Source organism: Scyliorhinus torazame, chromosome 5 (genome assembly GCF_047496885.1).
Source record: "Scyliorhinus torazame isolate Kashiwa2021f chromosome 5, sScyTor2.1, whole genome shotgun sequence".
Classification (NCBI taxonomy): domain Eukaryota; kingdom Metazoa; phylum Chordata; class Chondrichthyes; order Carcharhiniformes; family Scyliorhinidae; genus Scyliorhinus; species Scyliorhinus torazame.
Genome location: NC_092711.1, coordinates 113,265,376 through 113,282,618, shown reverse-complemented (window position 1 = coordinate 113,282,618; position 17,243 = coordinate 113,265,376). Strand labels below are relative to the sequence as shown.

General features: G+C 45.8%; 1 protein-coding gene and 1 pseudogene across 1 annotated transcript in view; both read left to right on the top strand.

The window, feature by feature from the left end:
• The window catches only part of LOC140421366 (uncharacterized), a 522,678-nt gene that overhangs the window by 126,446 nt on the left and 378,989 nt on the right, over positions 1-17,243 (top strand). The gene's annotated exons all lie outside the window — the stretch shown is intronic.
• The window catches only part of LOC140419472 (uncharacterized), a 37,232-nt pseudogene that overhangs the window by 4,381 nt on the left and 15,608 nt on the right, over positions 1-17,243 (top strand).

Genomic DNA, 17,243 nt, shown 5'->3' with positions numbered 1-17,243 from the left:
CAGTGCCAAGCACTATGCTATCCCTTCTCTTGCAACCCTCAAGAGAAAAATTATCCTTATCTCCATCTGAAATGGGTGACCCCTCACTTTGCAACAGTGACCCCCTTGTTCCAGATTCTCTCACAAGCGGAAACGTCCTCTCCACATCCACCCTGTCAAAACCCCTCAGGATCTTATATCGTTCAATCCAGGTTTTACCCAAAACTTTAAATCTGTGTCCCGACTGCTTGTGCGATCAGTGAATGGAAATAAGAACATAAGAACTAGGAGCAGGAGTAGGCCATCTGGCCCCTCGAGCCTGCTCCACCATTCAATGAGATCATGGCTGATCTTTTGTGGACTCAGCTCCACTTTCCGGCCCGAACACCATAACCCTTAATCCCTTTATTCTTCAAAAAACTATCTATCTTTATCTTAAAAACATTTAATGAAGGAGCCTCTACTGCTTCACTGGGCAAGGAATTCCATAGATTCACAACCATTTGGGTGAAGAAGTTCCTCCTAAACTCAGTCCTAAATCTACTTCCCCTTATTTTGAGGCTATGCCCCCTAGTTCTGCTTTCACCCGCCAGTGGAAACAACCTGCCCGCATCTATCCTCTCGATTCCCTTCATAATCTTCTATGTTTCTATAAGATCCCCCCTCATCCTTCTAAATTCCAACGAGTACAGTCCCAGTCTACTCAACCTCTCCTCGTAATCCAACCCCTTCAGCTCTGGGATTAACCTAGTGAATCTCCTCTGCACACCCTCCAGTGCCAGTACGTCCTTTCTCAAGTAAGGAGACCAAAACTGAACACAATACTCCAGGTGTGGCCTCACTAACACCTTATACAATTGCAGCATAACCTCCCTAGTCTTAAACTCCATCCCTCTAGCAATGAAGGACAAAATTCCATTTACCTTCTTAATCACCTGTTGCACCTGAAAACCAACTTTCTGCGACTCATGCACGAGCACACCCAGGTCTCTCTGCACAGCAGCATGTTTTAATATTTTATCATTTAAATAATAATCCCTTTTGCCGTTATTCTTACCAAAATGGATAACCTCACATTTGTCAACATTGTATTCCATCTGCCAGAACCTAGCCCATTCACTTAGCCTGTCCAAATCCCTCTGCAGACTTCCAGTATCCTCTGCACTTTTTGCTTTACCACTTATCTTAGTGTCGTCTGCAAACTTGGACACATTGCCCTTGGTCCCCAACTCCAAATCATCTATGTAAATTGTGAACAGTTGTGGGCCCAACACTGATCCCTGAGGGACACCACTAGCTACTGATTGCCAACCAGAGAAACACCCATTAATCCCACTCTTTGCTTTCTATTAATTAACCAATCCTCTATCTATGCTCCTACTTTCCCCTTAATGCCATGCATATTTATCTTATGCAACAACCTTTTGTGTGGCACCTTGTCAAAGGCTTTCTGGAAATCCAGATATACCACATCCATTGGCTCCCCGTTATCTACCGCACTGTTAATGTCCTCAAAAAATTCCACTAAATTAGTTAGGCACGACCTGCCCTTTATGAACCCATGCTGCGTCTGTCCAATGGGACAATTTCCATCCAGATGCCTCGCTATTTCTTCCTTGATGATAGATTCCAGCATCTTCCCTACTACCGAAGTTAAGCTCACTGGCCTATAATTACCCCAAAGAAACAGTGTTTCTTTATCCACCCGATGGAAACCTGGCATAATCTTGTGTACCTGAATCAAATCTCCCCTCAATCTCCTTTGCTGGAACCATTCTGGTAAATCTCCTCTGCACCATCTCCCAAGAACCTTCACATTCAGATAGAGTTGCAGATAGCGAGTTGCAGAGGACTGTCAGAAAATACAGCAAAATATAGATAGATTGGAGAGTTGGGAAGAGAAATGGCAGTTGGAGTTCAATCCAGGCAAATGCAAGGTGATGCATTTTGGAAGATCCAATTCAAGAGCGGACTATAAGGTCAATGGAAGAGTCCTGGGGAAAATTGATATACAGAGAGATCTGGGAGTTCAGGTCCATTGTACCGTGAAGGTGGCAACGCAGGTCGATAGAGTGGTCAAGAAGGCATACAACATGCTTGCCTTCATCGGACGCGGTATTGAGTACAAGAGTCGGCAGGTCATGTTACAGTTGTATAGGACTTTGGTTAGGCTACATTTGGAGTACTGCGTGTAGTTCTGGTCGCCACATTATCAGAAGGGTGTGGATGTTTTAGAGAGGGTGCAGAGGAGGTTCACCAGGATGTTGTCTGGTATGGAGGTTGCTAGCTATGAAGAAAGGTTGAGTAGATTAGGATTGTTTTCGTTGGAATGATCGAGGTTGAGGGGGGACCTGATTAGATCTACAAAATTATGAGAGGTATGGACAGGGTGGATAGCAACAAGATTTTTCAAGCGTGTGGGTGTCAATTACAAGGGGTCACGGTTTCAAGGTGAGAGGGGGAAAGTTTAAGGGAGATGTGCGTGGAAAGTTTTTTACGCAGCGCGTGGTGGGTGCCTGGAACGCTTTGCCAGCGGAGGTGGTAGAGGCGGGCACGATAGCATCATTTAAGATGTATCTAGACAGATATATGAACGGGTGGGGAACAGAGAGAAGTAGATCCTTGGAAAGAGACGACAGGTTTAGATAAAGAATCTGGATTGACGCAGGCTGGGAGGGCCGAAGGGCCTTTTCCTGTGCTGTAATTTTTCTTTGTTCCTTGTTCTTGCTGAAGAGTGGTGACCAGAACTTCATAAAGATTCACAGAATAGAATTAGAGCCATAGAATTCCTTCAGTGCAGAAGGGGGCCATTCGAGTCTGCACTGATTCTCTGAAAGGGCACCCTGCCTCGGCCCACACCCTACCCTGTCCCTGTAACCCCATAGCCCCACCTAAACTGCACATCCCTGGACACTCAGGGGCAATTTATCATGGCCAATCCACCTAATGTCCCCTTCTTTGGACTGTGGGAGGAAACCTGAACACCGGGTGGAACCCTACGCAGACAGGGGGAGAAAGTGCAAGCTCCACACACACAGTCACCAAGGCCGGAATTGAACCTGAGTCCCTGGCACTGTGAGGCAGCAGTGCTAACCACCGTGCCACCAAAAGCATAGTTTCAGTATCAATATTTCTATTTCTAAAGCTCAAGATTGAATTTGCTTTGCCAACTACTCTCTCGATAATGTCTTGTAAATATACAAAATCCCTCTTCACCTCTTTCTCTCTCCTCCCAAAGAGGCCAGTTGTGTTTTTACAGCAATCCAGCAGTTTTCATGGTCACTTTTTCCCAATGCCGGCCCCCCAAATGACCAGACTCATTCAGCTCAATTTCACAACCTGCCTTTGTGTTTTTGTGGGTTCTCTCTCACTCCCTATTTTCTGTTTTCAATCAGTTTCACAGGGTGTTCAAAGGGGAGGCTTCAAAGTCCAGATATGCAAACCAAATATCACATCAGGATCTGACAGAGTTTCCAATTTATCATATCCTGAACATCATCGTACTTTGAACATGGAAGGAAAAAGCATCGTTCACAGTGGGACAAAACCATACACGTGTTGTGTGTGTGGACGAGGATTCGCTCGATCATCAGGCCTCACGAGACACAAATGCAGTCACACTGAGGAGAAATCGTGGAAATGTGGGGACTGTGGGAAAGGATTCACTTCCCCATCCAAGCTGGAAATTCATCGACGCAGTCACACTGGGGAGAGACCATTCACCTGCTCCAAGTGTGGGAAGAGATTCACTCAGTCATCCCACCTGTTGAGTCACCAGCGGGTTCACACTGATGAGAGACCGTTTCAATGTCCAGACTGCGGGAAGTGCTATAAAAGTTCTGGGGAACTGATGAGCCATCAACGTATTCACACTGACGAGAGACCGTTTCGGTGCTCTCACTGCGGGACTGGGTTCAGACGATCATCTAACCTCACTGTACATCAGCGAATTCACACTGGGGAGAGGCCATTCACCTGCTCCGAGTGTGGGAAGGGATTTACTCAGTCATCCGACCTGCGGAAGCACCAACGAGGCCACAAGTAACCACAGTGATTGGGTTTTGCTGTTACTCACATTCAGGACTGAACCATGTTCATTTGGGTCTCTTTCTGCTGATAACAAACTTCAGCCCATTTACAGGGGCTAATATTCTGGCTAAAAGTCAAATAAATTAGTTTTGAGTTAAATCCTCAGTATATTGAAACTTTTCAATATCTCTGACACAAGTTAGTTCCTTTTGAAATACTCTCGCTCTCCCCTGTCTCTTCCATCCTCACCTCCATAAAGAAGTGTGAGGAGCTTGTGGAGCTTCTTTGTGACTGAGATTGAGTAAATCCGATCAGCTGCCTCTCCTGCTTCCCTCCCTTCCACGAGCCCACCGGACCAAACTGTCTCTAAATGTCATCCCTTCCTGAGCCCTGAACCCACATCTTTCTCTAGTTTCTCTCCCATCTCCTCTCATGCCCTCTCAGAGCTCATCTTGTCCATGAGACCCAGCTCCTGCTCCATCGACCCTATTCCCACTGAGCTACTGATCAGCCAACTACCCTGTCTCCGTGGATATTGTCAACATTTCTCTCTCTTCAGCAACTGTCCCTCTGTCCTTCAAATCTGCCATCATCACACCCTCAATAAAACAAACCCTTGACCCTGCCACCCTTACAAATTACGGCCCCATCTTCAACTCCGTCTCCTCTCGAAACTCTTTGAACATGTTGCCACCTCCCAAATCCTTGCCCATCTTTCCCAGAACTCCCATGTTTGAATCCCTTCAATCAGGTCTCCGCCCTGTCACAGTGAAATACAAGAGACAAACACAATCTTACTCGGAGAGAAGACAGACAATCCGGGAGCTTGGATGCAAGGGCGGCATGGTAGCACAGTGTGTAGCACTGTTGCTTCACAGCGCCAGGGACCCGGGTTCGATTCCTGCTTGGGTCATTGTCTGTGCGGAGTCTGCACGTTCTCCCCGTATCTGCGTGGATTTCCACCGGGTGCTACGGTTTCCTCCCACACTCCAAAGATGTGCAGGTTAGGTGGATTGGCCATGATAAATTGCCCTTCGTGTCCAAAAGGTTAGATGGGGTTACGGGGATAGGGTGGCGGTGTGGGCTTAAGTAGGATGCTCTTTCCGAGGGCTGGTACAGACTCGATGGCCCAAATGGCCTCCTGCACTGTAAATTCTCTGATTCTATGAGGTGAGATTGTCCTTTCTGAGCTCCAGCCAGGTGATGTTAAACACTCAGGCGGGAAAGACAAAAGACAAAAATCTACAACGTGTTTAAAACAGCTGATTTATTTCACCAATATCGAGAATGTTAAACTCCAGTCCCTCAGAGGTTATTATCATCAGAAACAAACTACAACTATCAGAGTAAAAATCTCAAAGTTCTGGTCCAGATAGAGGCCATTTGGCCCATTGTGTGAGTGCTGGCTGAAGTGGAACTATTCGGCTTCATCCTATTTTGCAGATCTCAGTCCCTGTCTGTTCCAGTCCTTCAGTTGGATATCCAAGACATTTATTTTAAAGTGATCCGGATTTCTGCTTCTGTGACCCTATCAGACAGTGAGTTCTGGATGCCCACCACTGAAATGATGACTCCTAGAAGCCATAGCTTTGCCAAAAGAAGTATCCATTCTAAAGGGTATGGCCATTACTCAAGACAACACTATAGAAGCACAAGGAAACGCCCTTGCAGACAGAGTCGCAAAGGAAGCTGCCTCCCAGTGGGATTCTTCAGCAGAACCAAGACACATCTACAAATTGGGAGTGACCGATTTATTACAAGATCTGCGTGAAATGCAACATGACTCGGCACAAGAAGAGAAATCATAGAATTTACAGTGCCGAAGGAGGCCATTCAGCCCATCGAGTCTGCACCGGCTCTTGGAAAGAGCACCCCACCCAAGGTTAACACCTCCACCCTATCCCCATAACGCAGTAACCCTACCCAACACTAAGGGCAATTTTGGACACTAAGGGCAATTTATCATGGCCAATCCACCTAACCTGCACATCTTTGGACTGTGGGAGGAAACCGGAGCACCCGGAGGAAACCCACGCACACACGGGGAGGATGTGCAGACTCCCCACAGACAGTGACCCAAGCCAGAATCAAACCTGGGACCCTGGAGCTGTGAAGCAATTGTGCTATCCACAATGCTACCGTGCTGCCCCGTGCTGGTCATGGTTAGACTCAGGTATCCAGTTGTATGATGATGATATTTGGAGACAAGTTCAGACTGATAAACCAGTTGCACCACAGGCACTGATGCCATTTTGCCATTTCTGGCCCAGGACAGATGATGGCTTGATTCCAGAAAAGTTGGTGTGGCAAAGGATTCAAAAAACATGCACAATTGGTATCCAACCACTGTAACCTGTCAAAAGAACAACCTACGACCTATAACATCAATGCCTCAGCTAAAAGCTGCCCCTGCAGTTCCATTCCAGAATATACAGGTTGATTACATCACCCTTCCTACATGTCAAAGATACACTGACGTCCTTGTAATAGTGGATAGCCTCTCTAGATGGGAAGAGGCTGCGCCAGCCAGTAGGGCTACAGCCAACCATACAGCCAAAGTCCGATGCAAAGCCTATATTCCCAGATGGGGAGTACCAGCTAGCATTGACTCAGACAATGGAACCCACTTTACAGTTGCTGTTTGCCAGGAGGTGTGCAGGTTACTGAACATCGATTGGAATCTACACTGCCCTTATCATCCAGAATCATCAGGACAAGTGGAACGCATGAACCAGACTTTAAAAGAACGATTGTCCAGATACAACCAAAAAGGCAGGAATTGGATTCAGGCCTTGGCACTCGTTTTGTGCAGTATCAGAGCAACCCCAAACTAAGCCCATTTAAGGTCATCACTGGTAGACCCATGTCCCTGCCAGGAACTATTGACTTAAGAAAGACAGACTGTCATCTGATGAGGGATGCTTTACTTAGTTATTGTCAAAACTTAACAAATGCTTTCAGGCCTCGATGGCGTGCGGCGATCCTCCTGATGGGGCCACGACTTGGTGCCCGTCGAATCCGCTTACGTAAAACAAATTCAGCACGAACCATTAGGAGCCAAGTGGGAAGGCCCCTACCAGATATTACTCTCAACCCAGTCAGCCGTGAAACTCCAAGGAAATAAATCAAGGATTCACACATCATATGTGAAGCGTGCTTACCAAAATCAGAATCTAAAAATGTTTGCCATAATATTGATTTGCAGTTATGTGTTTGGCCCAGCAGGCCTTACCCAGGAGTTCAATGTTAACACGTTCCTTTACATGTCCTATACCTATGCCAGAGACTTTAACGTCTCTAATTGCTGGGTGTGTTCTTCTATCCCTACCAATTCCCAAGCAGGTATCCCACTGCAGCCTGTTCCTTTTACTTTATCCCAAATGGAAGAATGGTACATTTTCCAAAATCCCGACTCTTCCCTTCCCCAATGTGGAGACACCAGAACCAAAGAAATGATAAACGATGAGGTTAAGAGATGGCGATCTGCAGGCCGCCCATTAAACACTTTCAAGGGATGGTATCAACATGTCTGTGATCGGAAACAGAAATAACCTTCCCAACTGGTCATAACCATACTGGGACAATATGTTTAATCAGCTATAATCATAGAGCATGGAATGCGGGATACAGTAAATGTGAATATTATTGGATGTGAGTGCTAGTACACAGTGCACTCATGACACAAGAAAGGTAGTGGTCTCTGGACATTAAGGGAATCCCCATCGACTTTAAAGGGATATCTAATCACACTGATGGGACAAATTGTACAGAATATTGGTACCCACAAGTGGTTGCCCAATATTCTACCTATAATGGCACCTATTACAGTAATACTGCATACCCTTGGCTCCCGGTGAGCTGCAGAGGAGCGTGCTATTTATGATTCATTGTCCCCTTCATCTGCCATTCCCTTTCCCTAGCCGATGCTATAAATGCAGACTCAAAACATGGACCTTTCATCCCACAGTTTGAGAAATATCAACCTACCACTATCATCACGAGGTCTAAACGCGAGATCACAGGGGCTGAGAAATTCTTTTCTGCTCTCATCCCTGCCTATGGCATCATCGTATTGACTAGAGAATACATTAAATTGGCCGCAGCCTTTGAGGAAATAGCCAATGACACTGCCCGAGCCCTCAGTAGCATTTCAGCCGAGATGCTAGCCATTCGAACTGTGGCTTTACAGAATCGGATGGCACTTGACTATGTGCTAGCCGAAAAAGGTGGCACCTGTGCCCTGATTAGTGCAGGGTGTTGCACCTACATCCCAGATAATTCGGAAGAAATCAACAGCTTGTCAGCACATATTCCAGAAGAAGTTGGGAAACTTTAACAACTCTCTGACACCCCTCTTAGGGGATGGCTCTCTGGATGGGTGGGTAGCACAGGAATTTCCATCATTCAGGGACTTCTCTAATTTTTCATTTTTGGGCTTGTCATTTAGTTAGTGATCTTGCCGATCAGATGCATTGGCCAATGTATGGCTACCCATAATGCCCCAACAGTCAAAGTGGTTCATATTGGTCCAACTGCACCACCAGCCCATGACATTGAACCAGGCTCCTACTATTGAACTGTCATTACTGCATTATTACCCAATTATTACTGCAATCATGGAATCAACTTCCATTATTACAGAATTGTTATTGTACTATATAATCACTTTTCTGAATAAAATACGTCCAGAATGCTTGTAACGCTTGCAAAGCTTTGCCCACTCCAGTGTTGATGGCTGTTCTCAAACAAGTGAACCATTAAAGACAATGCAAATGAGTTCCTCCCCGCGCTTAATTCTATCCTATCACATTTCTTCCCTAACTTCTATTCATTATTTTGATTCATCTTATTAATCTTTAGAAGAATCAAAAGGGGGGACTGATAGAAATGGGCTTTCTAGTTACCTATAGATGATAACGGTAAAATAGTTAAATGAGAACTCGGTAAGCATGAAGCATTATTTGAGTGCAACAATAGCTGGATACCCATTAAGGGTTAATCCAGATCATACACTTTAGTTTTCGTTCATTAAACCTATATTTTAACATTTGCAAATTGCTTGAGACAAGCAAGGTCAGTCACGCCAACTAGCTAAAAGACCCCATTGTCTCCTGCTGCTTTTCCAGCATGGGCAGTCTCGTTTCCATGGTAATAGACAGTCTGAGGTCATAATGTCCTGAAGGCTGTTTTTTTTCTAATTAATGTTGAGATGCAGGTGTCAATAATTTGGAAAATTGGCAAGCGTTGGAATGGGAGAATTCCGCCAACATACTCAAATACATATATCTCTTAAATTGATGGATAGACACTTTGGTCAAATTGATGAATTATAAATTAGTTAAAGCCAATCAGCAGTAAAAAGAAGGCCAGACTTTGAGATAACAATTCTCTTAAGAATCACTTACCGGAATGGAAAAGTGCTTCTGTTGCTCTGTTCTGTTTCTCTTCTTGCTCACTCCATCTATATTTCTGAAACCTTTGCTGCTCACTTTGCTAATCAAAATTACCCAGTTACTTTATCTGGTGTATTATGATTTGAATGAAAACTCAACTTCTGTATTCGCTAAAGACAATTAATCTGACTAGCCTACTGCAGGGCTAGTTGGTGATTTTTTCTAAATTTTGTATTAAAAACAAGTGGCACAGCTGACAAATAAAGTTCAACTGGACTTTGCCAAAAAGCACAGACTTGACCTCTGTTATTTGGGAACTGAGAAGGGATAACGCATATCCAGGGTTCCGAATAGACACAGAGATCCATTATGCCCCTTCCACTCCCAATCCTCTGCTAATTACTTTAAATCTAAACCCCTTGGTTATTGATCTGTTCATGAAATAAATCCTTCTTGTCCATTCTATCCGGGCCCCTCACAATATTAAACACATCATTTAATCTCTCCTCAGCGTTCTCTGTTCCACAGAAAACAACCTCGGCCTCTCCAATCTTTCCTCATTGTTAAAATTCTCCATTTGCATCAACATCCTGGTCAATCTCCTCTGCATCCTCTCTGGTATGAACACATCCTTCCTGTAATGTGGTGACCAGAACTGTACTCAGTAATGCAGCTGTGGCTTAACTAGTGTTTTGGACAGTTCCAGTATAACCTCCCTGATCTTATAATAAAAACAGAAAATGCTGGAAATACTCAGCAGCTCTGGCAGCATCTGTGGAGAGAGGGGTTTCAGGTCTTTCCTCCAAGAGAAATTGCTGGGAATATTCCCTGCTCCAGTACTCTATGTCCCCGTGAATAACAAAGTATCCTCTCTGCCTTTACAATCACCGTATCTACCTCTCCTGTCACCTTCAGGGATCTGTTGACATGCACTCTTACGCCCCTCAGTCCCTCTACATCTATCATACCATTCATATTCTTTCCCTTTGCCGTGTTGACCCTCCCCAAATGTATTTATTACCCCGCGCTTCTCTGGATTGACCTCAGTTTGCTACTTTTCTGGCCCGCTGATCAGTCTATGGATGTCTTCCTGCAGTCATTACAGCCTTGGTTCAAACATGGACAAAGGCACTGAATATCAGAGGTGAGGTGAGAGTGTCTGCCCTTGAGATCAAGGCAGCATTTGACCGAGTATGGCATCAAGGAGCCCTAGCTAATCTGGAGTCAATGGCAATCAGGGGGAACACTCTCCACTGGTTGGAGTCGTACCTGGCACAAAGGAAGATGATTGTGGTGGTTGGAGGTCAATCATTTCAGCTCCAGGGCATCACTGCAGGTGTTCCTCAGGGTAGTGTCCTCGGCCCAACCATCTTCAGCTGCTTCATCAATGACATTCTTCGTCATGAGGTCAGAAGTGGGGATGTTTGTGGGTGACTGCACAATGTTCAGCACCATTCACGACTCCTTAGATAATGAAGCAGTCCATGTCCAAATGCAGCAAGACCTGGACAATATCCAGGCTTGGGCTGACAAGTGGCAAGTTAGATTCGTGCCACACAAGTGTCAGGCAATGACCATCTCCTCCAAGAGAGGATCTATCCATCGCCCCTTGACATTCAATGGCATTACAATTGCGGATACTCCCACAATGAACATCCTGAGGGGTGCCATTGATCAGAAACTGAACTGGATGAGCCACATTAATACTGCGGCTACCAGGGCAGGTCAAAGGCTAGAAATCCATGGCGAATAACTCACTTCCTTACCGTCCAAAGCCTGTTCACTATCTACAAGGCACAAGTCAGGAGTGTGATAGGATACACTCCACTTGCCTGCATGAGTGCAGCTCCAACACCACTCAAGAAGCTCAACAGCATCCAGGACAAAGCAGCCCACTTGATTGCTCCTCCTTCCACAAACAATCAAACCCTCCCCCACCAACGAACAGTGGCAGCCGTGTGTACCATCTACAAGATGCACTGCAGTAACTCAACAAGTTGCCATAGACAGCACCTTCCAAACCCGCTACCACTACCATCTCGAAGGACAGGAGCAGCAGATAGCTGGGAATGCCACCACCTGGAGGTTCCCCTCCAAGTCACTCACCACCCTGACTTGGAAATATATCAGCCGTTCCTTCACTGACGCTGGGGCAACATCCTTGAACTCCCTCCCTCGCAGCACAGTGTGTGTACCTACACCACAAGGACTGCCACTCACCACCACCTTCTGAAGGGCAACCAGGAATGGGTAATACATGCTGGCCCAACCAGTGATACCCACATTCTGTAAATTAATTTAAAAAGCTTTAAAAGCCTGTCCCCATTTTAGAATCTCAGTGCAAGTCAGAGCTTCCCAAACTGAGGGTCATGACCCCCAATGTGGTTGGCGAGATGGGATTTTGGCCTTGGGAGCTCTCAAATAGCAATGGCTGCCGTGAGGTTCCTTTAAAGCCTCTCAGTTTTTTTGATGTTGGTGAGGTGTGTCCAATTGGAGGACTCTCTGGGGACCAATTGCTGCAACAAAAAAAACTTATATAAAAGGTCAGTGTTCATTTTTATCTGGAAAGTCGATTTCTTCAATAATCAGGATCATAGTGTATTCAGAATCTGGATCATAATGCACTTATTATAAGAATGATAAAGTATTAATAATCAGGATCATAATGTACAAATAATTAAGATACTATCACATTAATAATCAGAATCTTATTTCATCAACAATGAGAATCCTGCTACATTAATAATCAGACTCCTATCTCTTTAAGATTCAGGATACCCACACATTAACAATCAAGATACCATTACATTAACAGTCTGAAGCCCATTGCATCAACAATCAGGATCTTATTGTGTAAATAATCAACCATGGTGGGGAGTCCAGAACGCCGGGTCGCAGTTTGACGATAAGGGTAAACCTTTCAGGACTGAGGTGAGAAATTTCTTCACCCAGAGAGAGACCAAAACATTGTGTAATTTCAGGAAGGAATTAGATACAGTTCTTGGGGGCAACGGGATCCAGGGATATGAGGGGAAGGCGGGATCAGGGTATTGATCAGCCATGGTCATAATGAATGACTCGAAGGGCCGAATGGCCTCCACCTGCTTCTATTTTCTATGTTTGTTTCTATGTAAGATCATGTTCACTGTAGATCCGCCAGCATAGAAACTGCACTGTGCTTCTGGATAAACAGTCTGCAAATAGATGGAGCCTTTCAAACGTGACCCTAGCAAAGTCCTTCCCTATGACACTATGGAATGTGATGCTTATGTAATTTCTATGGTCTTCTCTGTTGTCTTTATATATACATTTTTAAAATAAATTTAGAGTGCCCAATTAAGGGGCAGTTTAGTGTGGCCAATCCACCTATCCTGCACATCTTTTAGCTGTGGAGGTGAAATCCATGCAGTCACGGGGAGAATATGCAAACTCCACATGGACAGTGACCCGGGGCTGGGATCGAACCCGGGTCCTCAGCGCTGTGAGTGCCTTTGTATATTGTTGGATTTGGATTTAGTGTCATGTGTACCGAGGTACAATGAAAAGTATTGTTTTGCGTACAGTCCAGACAAATCATTCCATACATGAAAAACATAGCAGATACGATAAATACACAAAGTAAATACACAGACATAGGCATCGGGTGAAGCATACAGAGTGCAGTCCTACTCAGTGGAAAAGATGCGTGAAGAGATCAGTTCAGTCCATAAGAGAGTCGTTCAGGAGTCTGTAACAGTGGGTAAGAAGCTGTTTTTGAATCTGTTGGTTCGCGTTCTCAGACTTTTGTATCTCCTGCCCGATGCAATAAGTTGGAAAAGAGAATAACCTGGATGGGAATGTTCCTTGATATTGCTGCCCGCTTTCCCAAGACAACGGGAGGTGTAGACAGAATCAATGGATGGGAGGTGGGTTTCCGTGGTGGACTGGGCCGTGCTCACGCCTCTCTGTAGTTTCTTACTGTCTTGGGCCGAGCAGTTGCCATACCAGGCTGTGATGCAGCCAGATAGGATGCTCTCTAAGGTGCATCTATAAAAATTGGTAAGAGTCAATGTGGACATGCCGAAATTCCTTAGTTTACTGAGAAAATATAGGCGCTGTTGTGCTTTGTTAGCCATAGCATTGACGTAGGTGAATCAGGACAGATTGTTGGTGATGTGTACACCTAAGAATTTGAAGCTGTCAACCATCTCCACCTCGGCACCATTGATGCAGTATACGATACTTTGCTTCCTGAAGTCAATAACTAGCTCCTTAGTTTTGCTGACATTGAGGGAGAGATTGTTGTCATTACACCACTCCTCTAGGTTCCTATCTCCCTCCTATCCGTGCTTTCTACAGCGCATCTGTAAAAATTAGTAAGAGTCAATGTGGACATGCGCTCATCGATGTTCAAAATCCGACCCACTATGGTCGTGTCATCAGCAAACTTGTAGATAGAGTTGGAGCCAAATTTTGCCACACAGCCATGTGTGTACAGGGAGTACAGTATGCGTACATTGTGATGATTTTTGCATCACACATCCTGGGGAACAAATTCTACTGTCCAACAGAGGAGGAGGAGGTCATGTAAGTGTGACAGTCAATGGGACTTTCCGTGTTTGATCAGTTCAGCTGGAATTCCATCTTCGCCGGACATCAATGACAGATGACATCTCTGCTGAGTGGGGCTCAAACCAGTCTTTGTTGTGGGTTCCAACTTTACCAAATGTTGCTGCTGCTGTGTCAGAAATTATTCAACTCAGCGACTTCCAAACCGTCAATATCAATGTTGATTATTGAAGCTTTTTTGATGTATGAAAAACGTTGCTGTTTTGTTTACCATAAAAAAAAGACAAATTTTAATTTTAATTAATTGACGCAATGTCAGTTAGAGGGGTGCTGTGCTCTGACTGTGAGATGTGGCAGGTCCGGGAGGCTTCCAGCGTCCCGGATGGCTTCATCTGCAGAAAGTGCACCCAACTGCAGCTCCTCACAGACCGCATGGTTCGGTTGGAGCAGCAATTGGATGCACTTAGGAGCATGCAGGTGGCGGAAAGCGTCATAGATCGCAGTTATGTAAGTGTGGTCACACCCAAGGTGCAGGCAGAGAAATGGGTGACCACCAGAAAGGGCAGGCAGTCAGTGCAGGAATCCCCTGTGGTTGTCCCCCTCTCGAACAGATATACCCCTTTGGATACTGTCGGGGGGGATAGCCTATCAGGGGAAAACAGCAGCAGCCAGAGCAGTGGCACCACGGCTGGCTCTGATGTTCAGAAGGGAGGGTCAAAGCGCAGAAGAGTAATAGTTATAGGGGACTCTATAGTCAGGGGAACAGATAGGCGCTTCTGTGGACGTGAAAGAGACTCCAGGATGGTATGTTGCCTCCCTGGTGCCAGGGTCCAGGATGTCTCCGAACGGGTAGAGGGAATCCTGAAGGGGGAGGGCAAACAGGTAGAGGTCGTTGTACATATTGGTACTAACGACATAGGCAGGAAGGGGCATGAGGTCCTGCAGCAGGAGTTCAGGGAGCTAGGCAGAAAGTTAAAAGACAGGACCTCGAGGGTTGTAATCTCGGGATTACTCCCTGTGCCACGTGCCAGTGAGGCTAGAAATAGGAAGATAGAGCAGACAAACACGTGGCTAAACAGCTGGTGTAGGAGGGAGGGTTTCTGTTATCTGGACCACTGGGAGCTCTTCCGGGGCAGGTGTGACCTGTATAAGATGGACGGGTTGCATCTAAACCGGAGAGGCATAAATATCCTGGCCGCGAGATTTGCTAGTGTCACACGGGAGGGTTTAAACTAGTATGGCAGGGGGGTGGGCACGGGAGCAATAGGTCAGAAGGTGAGAGCGTTGAGGGAGAACTAGGGAATAGGGACAGTGTGGCTCTGAGGCAGAGCAGACGGGGAGAAGTTGCTGAACACAGCGGGTCTGGTGGCCTGAAGTGCATATGTTTTAATGCAAGGAGCATTACGGGTAAGGCAGATGAACTTAGAGCTTGGATTACTACTTGGAACTATGATGTTGTTGCCATTACAGAGACCTGGTTGAGGGAAGGGCAGGATTGGCAGCTAAACGTTCCAGGATTTAGATGTTTCAGGCGGGATAGAGGGGGATGTAAAAGGGGAGGCGGAGTTGCGCTACTTGTTCAGGAGAGTATCACAGCTATACAGCGAGAGGACACCTCAGAGGGCAGTGAGGCTATATGGGTAGAGATCAGGAATAAGAAGGCTGCAGTCACAATGTTGGGGGTATACTACAGGCCTCCCAACAGCCAGCGGGAGATAGAGGAGCAGATAGGTAGACAGATCTTGGAAAAGAGTAAAAACAACAGGGTTGTGGTGATGGGAGACTTCAACTTCCCCAATATTGACTGGGACTCACTTAGTGCCAGGGGCTTAGACGGGGCAGAGTTTGTAAGGAGCATCCAGGAGGGCTTCTTAAAACAATATGTAAACAGTCCAACTAGGGAAGAGGCGGTACTGGACCTGGTATTGGGGAATGAGCCCGGCCAGGTGGTAGATGTTTCAGTAGGGGAGCATTTCGGTAACAGTGACCACAATTCAGTAAGTTTTAAAGTACTGGTGGACAAGGATAAGAGTGGTCCGAGGATGAATGTGCTAAATTGGGGGAAGGCTAATTATAACAATATTAGGCGGGAACTGAAGAACATAGATTGGGGGCGGATGTTTGAGGGCAAATCAACATCTGACATGTGGGAGGCTTTCAAGTGTCAGTTGATAGGAATACAGGACAGGCATGTTCCTGTGAGGAAGAAAGATAAATACGGCAATTTTCGGGAACCTTGGATGACGAATGATATTGTAGGCCTCGTCAAAAAGAAAAAGGAGGCATTTGTCAGGGCTAAAAGGCTGGGAACAGACGAAGCCTGTGTGGCATATAAGGAAAGTAGGAAGGAACTTAAGCAGGGAGTCAGGAGGGCTAGAAGGGGTCATGAAAAGTCATTGGCAAATAGGGTTAAGGAAAATCCCAAGGCTTTTTACACTTACATAAAAAGCAAGAGGGTAGCCAGGGAAAGGGTTGGCCCACTGAAGGATAGGCAAGGGAATCTATGTGTGGAGCCAGAGGAAATGGGCGAGGTACTAAATGAATACTTTGCATCAGTATTCACCAAAGAGAAGGAATTGGTAGATGTTGAGTCTGGAGAAGGGGGTGTAGATAGCCTGGGTCACATTGTGATCCAAAAAGACGAGGTGTTGGGTGTCTTAAAAAATATTAAGGTAGATAAGTCCCCAGGGCCGGATGGGATCTACCCCAGAATACTGAAGGAGGCTGGAGAGGAAATTGCTGAGGCCTTGACAGAAATCTTTGGATCCTCGCTGTCTTCAGGGGATGTCCCGGAGGACTGGAGAATAGCCAATGTTGTTCCTCTGTTTAAGAAGGGTAGCAAGGATAATCCAGGTAACTACAGGCCGGTGAGCCTTGCTTCAGTGGTAGGGAAATTACTGGAGAGAATTCTTCGAGACAGGATCTACTCCCATTTGGAAGCAAATGGACGTATTAGTGAGAGGCAGCACGGTTTTGTGAAGGGGAGGTCGTGTCTCACTAACTTGATAGAGTTTTTCGAGGAGGTCACTAAGATGATTGATGCAGGTAGGGCAGTAGATGTTGTCTATATGGACTTCAGTAAGGCCTTTGACAAGGTCCCTCATGGTAGACTAGTACAAAAGGTGAAGTCACACGGGATCAGGGGTGAACTGGCAAGGTGGATACAGAACTGGCTAGGCCATAGAAGGCAGAGGGTAGCAATGGAGGGATGCTTTTCTAATTGGAGGGCTGTGACCAGTGGTGTTCCACAGGGATCAGTGCTGGGACCTTTGCTCTTTGTAGTATATATAAATG